A 6,000-nucleotide genomic window follows, 5' to 3' on the forward strand; every position below is an offset into this window, starting at 1 on the left:
TTGTGTGTGTGTGTGAAGGGAGAGCGTGAAATGCCACGTGGCACTTTTCGTATTTTTTATACTTTTATTATTATTAAGGGGATAACGAGGAGGAAAACAGGAGTGTGGGATTCTTTCTGAGTAAGGAGAGAAGGTGGCACCATATTTTATTGTGATAAAGGGAGGTAAAAGTGGGAGCTCCATATCATAAGTGAGATTGTTTTCCTGTGCCCAGTATATTTCGGGTGGGGAAAGGAGACAAGGCGGTGGTTGTTATTTTGGCTAATAACCACATTAACATTCACCACACCCTACACCTCCACCACTTGCAATCATAACTTCAACCACGCACATCTGTCACACTCTGTAGGAAATCCACTGTGAACACAAAATGTTTAAAAGCCTATTCTATTGTGAAACCTAGGCCTATCTCCCACCAAACAGGAATCTCAAATCTACCTATTATACTGTGAAACGTAGGCCTTTCACCCACTATATAGGAATCTGAAACCTAGGCCTTTCTCCCACTGTATGGAATCTCAAATATACCTATTATGCTGTGAAATATAGGCCTTTCTCCCACTATACAGGAATCCCAAACCTAGGCCTTTCTCCCACTATATAGAAATCTCATGTCTAGGCCTATTCTCCCATATCTGCCTATTGTATTGTATTGTGAAACCTAGACCTTTCTCCCGCTATACAGGAATCTCAAATATACCTATTATGCTGTGAACTATAGGCCTTTCTCCCACTATACAGGAAGCCAAACCTAGGCCTTTCTCCCACTATATAGAAATCTCAAGTCTAGGCCTATTCTCCCATATCTGTCTATTGTATTGTATTGTGAAACCTAGGCCTTTCTCCCACTATACAGGAATCTCAAGTCTGCCTATTATACTGTAAACATAGGCCTTTCTCCCACTATACAGGAATCTAAAATATAGGTGCATTCCGCCATATCTGCCTATTGTATTGTATTGTGAAGCCTAGACCTTTCTCCCACTATACAGGAATCCCAAATCTGCCTATTTTACTGTGAGACTTAGGCCGTTCTGCCCTTCCCTTACCCTGTTTAAGGTTGGGGTCTTTTGTTTCCCTGTTTTCTGGGAGGGACTTCAGGACAATCATGTAGTAGATGGGCGTTTGAACCACAATACAGGAATCTCAAATCTGCCTATTATACTGTGAAACCTAGGCCTTTCTCCAAATATACAGGAATCTCAAATCTAGGCGCATTCTCACATATCTGCCTATTGTGTTGTATTGTGAAGCCTAGGCCTTTCTCCCACCGTACAGGAGTCTCCGGTCTGGGTGCATTCTCCCATATCTGCCTATTGTATTGTACTGTGAAACCTAGGCCTTTCTACCACTGTACAGGAATCTCTAATCTAGGTGTCTTCTCCCATATCCGCCTATTGAATTGTGAAACCTAGGCCTTTCTCCCACTTTACAGGAGTCTCTTATCAGTAAGCATTCCCCCATATCAGTCTATTGTATTATATTGTGAAACCTAGGCCCTTCTCCCACTGTGCAGGAATCTCTAATCTAGATATGTTCCCCCTTGTGTGCATTCTGCCAAAACCCCAGGACTTCACCACTAGTCAGGAACAACCAGCGAGCCACTGAAAGCAATTACTTAGAGCTAGTTATTGCGCTCAATTTTAAGTGTTTTCCCACTGTCCAGGTATCACAAATCTAGGTGTTGTGGCATTGCTCCTATGCCCCATTTTATAGAACATCCCAAATCCATGTGCTATTGCTTTTACTACTGGGCACCACTTTGGGTGTTTCCCCGCTGTCCAGCTGTCACAAGGCTAGGTGTTGTTGCACTTACTACTGTGCCCACTTTTTTTAGGGTACTTTTCCTATCCGTCCAGGTGTTGCAGATCTGGGTGCTGTTGCTTTTACTACTCTACCCCATCTTAGGTCTTTTCCCGCCATCCAGGTGTCACAACCCTCAGGGCTCATTGAGTTTGCTGTTGTACCCCAATTGTAAGCATCACAAATCTAGGTACCTTTCCATTCACTACTGTCCCCCAGTTTAAGTATCTCAAGTCTAAGCGTTGATGCACTCTCTATCACACCGTCACCCTCGCACCACCAAAATACCCCCAACCACACCGCTCCCTTCCTCCAGCAACCCACCAAGACCCCACCCACAATGCTCCCCATCACAACCACGACCAGTAATTCCAGTAATTCCAACCTGACAAAACCAGCTCCACTTGCAGAAAACGTCCGTCAACCAAACCCCACCACTCACCGCGCTACCTCGTAACCCCCAAGCCAGAGGTGTACTCTGGCGCTCCATGCACAAACCCCAAACTGCCACAACAACACCTGCTCATCCCTCCATAAACCCTAGGTCCTCAGCCCTCACAGATCCACTGCCTTCATTCCTGCACACATCGGAAAGAACCCCATTCCGCCCTACATCCAACTCCCAAGCAAGAGGAGCATGTTGGCGCTCCTTACACAACCCCTTGCCACCACTGCTCATCAGCTTCTCCACCCAGAATCCCCCCCTGTAGATCAATGCCCACATCCCACCACACCTCAGCCAGAACCCTGCAACCCCCCCCACCCTCCACCCAAATGACACCAATCACTCTTACAGGGAGAGGTCCTTATCACCCCACCATCCTGCCAACACAGCCACCCACTGACACCAACCTGCCTCACCTCACCATTTCCACACCTCCCACCTGTGTGCCCCCAGCATGCCCTACCCACTCACACCGGCCAACCCCTCAATGCTTCCTCAGCCAAACCAACTTTGCTCTCCACCGGATGCTAAAATGCTCCAGCCAACACCAAGGAAGCCAAACCATCTTGGCTCTTCATCGGCGATGCCCATCCCCCCACACACACAAACACCCCCAGGATCCACTCACCCGCCATTGCAAGACATTCCCCCTCAACCCCTTTCCTTTCTCTCAACATGGCACAGCTTACTGTCTTCAGAACTATTGCCTCCTCCCCTTCCCTCTTCCTCCCCCCTACACCCTCTGACACACACGTAGCACCAAAACGCTCTAAATACATGAAAAATGACCGGCACACACCCACAAATGTATTTGCTTCTGCCCGCCTACATCAGTCCTCCCTCCTAACCACCCATAGTTCGGCTACCAGGAACTCCCTGCCAGCAACTCCGAGATTGTCCCACTTCGCACACCACCTCTTTCCTACAACATCTACACTTACACCTACCTCCAGTCCTGCAGCCCATCCACCAGCCTGCCGGCACCCACACACCACACCAACACCACCCACCAGCCCTACATCCTTCCACCTACCTCCATCGCATGCAAACCTGCCACTGCACGCTCTCTCTTCTCGCTCCAGCCAAACTTCACTGACCCTCCCCACCATCAAACATATGACCTGCCTATTCACACTGTTCCACTCTCTCCCACCACCCAGCTTTGGACTGCTCTCTACCGCTCCCCACCAGCCAACCAGTCCCACTAGGCCGGTCCACCCACCTGCATTAGTGAAACCTCCTCCACCCACCAAATCACCTGCCTCCTATTCAATGCCTGCTCTGTGGCCAGAAACCGACATAGCATCTTTGACCTACTATCCTCTGATAACCCTGATCTCATCTTCATCACTGAAACATGGTTTAAGGACGACTTTAAACCAGTCGCACACAAAGCCTTCCCTCCCGACTACACTCTCATCACCCACAACAGAGCCACCAGAGGTGGCGGAATAGCCATCCTTCACAAGCCCTAGATCTCCATCTCCCTCACCAAAACCCAGCCATGCACAGATAACTGCAAATCCCTACTGGTCAGACTCTCTCTGTTGCCCACTATCTCTCACACGTTTGAAGTGGGAGAATGGAAAACCAGACTCCCGTCCTTCACCTCTCGCGCTTGGCCTAGAGGGTCGCGGCCCAGACACCCGCCACGAGAAGAGTTTGCCCATTTACCAGATGACCAAATACCCTGGTACAGAAACATACGGATGTGTCCATCTGCCTGCCCAACAGCCCGCACTGGCCATGCCGACACCTGCGGCACGGACCAACTAGACTGAAATCTACACATCGTTAGAGATGCCATGACGACCTAGATAACGGGAAGCACCGCTGAACTATTATACACGCTGAACATTTCCACACCAATCTACACGAAGAACATACTCAGTGCTCTGACGTAGGCGACAGGCTTATTCACGGACGTGCATCTTTATTATTTTTACATAGGCTTTCAGAATGCAGAAACGCAAGACGCACCATGAGCTCATTTATAACGCTTGCTCACGCTTCTCTTGAAACCCGTTACCATCATGAGAGATATAATGGAAACACGATACTGGCCATGAAACTGTATGCCACTATAACCTAAAGCATCCATGCACTAAATGGATTACTCGTGCACCAGGCCCAAGTAGGCCTCAAGCAAGAGTTCCCGTGGACATTAACAAAGCAAAAGTCAGGTTGCTGAGCCTGCAGAAAGAACCCAGTGGAGCAACCAGCCAAGGTCGTAATGTTGCAAACCCACAGTCAAGAAACAAATCTTCAAAGGCACGATGTTGCAACCTCGCACTCCACGTACCAATGTTAAAATCATATCTGCAAATTAAACCAGACATACAGTGGAAAAACAATATTAATTGTGCAGAATTATGCCTCAAACACGGTCCCTCCCCACGTGACCAAGCCGAACCTGACGAGATGCCAAAACCCAGGAGAGAAAAGGCGTCTGGGTACCTCGCTACGAGACGCAGGCCGACACACTTGAAAGGCTCAATGGACACCTGCTACAGTGGGAACGGTCAGTCTCCCACCTATGAATAAATCCTCACATTGCCTGCACGTACCCATATTGAAACACTGTTGCAACCACAGGTGCACCGTGTGCTGGGAACAACGGTGGTCCCAGGCTGGGGAGCTCACGGATGCACCAATCAGAACATGAGGTTCTTATCTCAGACGTCAGTAACGTTAGCCAATCCTCAGGGGTCTTCATGTAACAATTCTTATGTATCTAATTGTAGGGACAACCCAGATATACCACCTGACTACATCTTAACCACTAATATCATTCTCTATATGCGTACTATACTAACCCCACCACTCGAGCAACCAATCAAGAGTGGCGATAGGTTCTTTTGGTAACTTTTTGGAATGACGCAAGTAGCGCGTCATAATGTAGTAAAAAGGGCCTGCGAGCCCCACTATTGTGTGTGTGTCAGGACGAACGCGTACGCTCCTTGACCCATCCCTGCCGTTTGCATAATAAACGGCAGAAGTTGCCTTGCTCCTTGTGTGTGCCTCATACTCTGTCTCGATCCGAGATATACACGGGAGGAGTTGGGGCCTCCCTGCCCGGAGGTCTGCGGACGGCCCGGCCGACCCCGGCAGAATCCCCCCCCGACAAGTTGGAGGCACTGCTGAGATCTGTTTAAGATCGACTTTTATTTTTTATTTTTCCAGGCACTCCCGTTGCGGGGAGGCCCGGCGGCGCGGCCCCCTCTGCCGTTGCCCCCTTCTGAGGACTACAGGACCATCGCGGAGCTGCGAGAGGACCGGACAGCGCAATCCGGATATTGGCCCTCGGGAGCCGGTTGAGAAGTATCCCGCCCGCGGTCGGCGAGTGTCCAGACGTGGTCCAGACGAGGGGAGGTGGCGAGCCGCTTGGAGGGGTGCACGCAGTCGAGCGGCCCTGCATCGAGGGAACTTGGTGAGCATGACACGCACAACAAGCAATGCGAAATTGTGAGGGAGGGGGCGGAAGTAAATAAGGGAGGAGGGAGGTATTGTAAAAAGGTGGGGTGAAGGTTTAATTGAGTGATGATAATGGAATGAATGGTAGTGAATTGAGTGCGAGAGAAGGCGGCTAACGTTACGCGAAAGAGGGGGGCAGGGCACGAGAACAACACGTGCAGACGCTCGCAACAAAAAGCTAACGTTACGCGAAAGAGGGGGGCGGGGCACGAAAACATCACGTGCAGCCGCTCGAAAGACACTGATTGGCCTAAATCGCGACTACGTGTGAGGGTGGG

This window comes from Ambystoma mexicanum, chromosome 1p, assembly GCF_040938575.1.
Source record: "Ambystoma mexicanum isolate Mex_15411 chromosome 1p, UKY_AmexF1_1, whole genome shotgun sequence".
NCBI classification, from domain to species: domain Eukaryota; kingdom Metazoa; phylum Chordata; class Amphibia; order Caudata; family Ambystomatidae; genus Ambystoma; species Ambystoma mexicanum.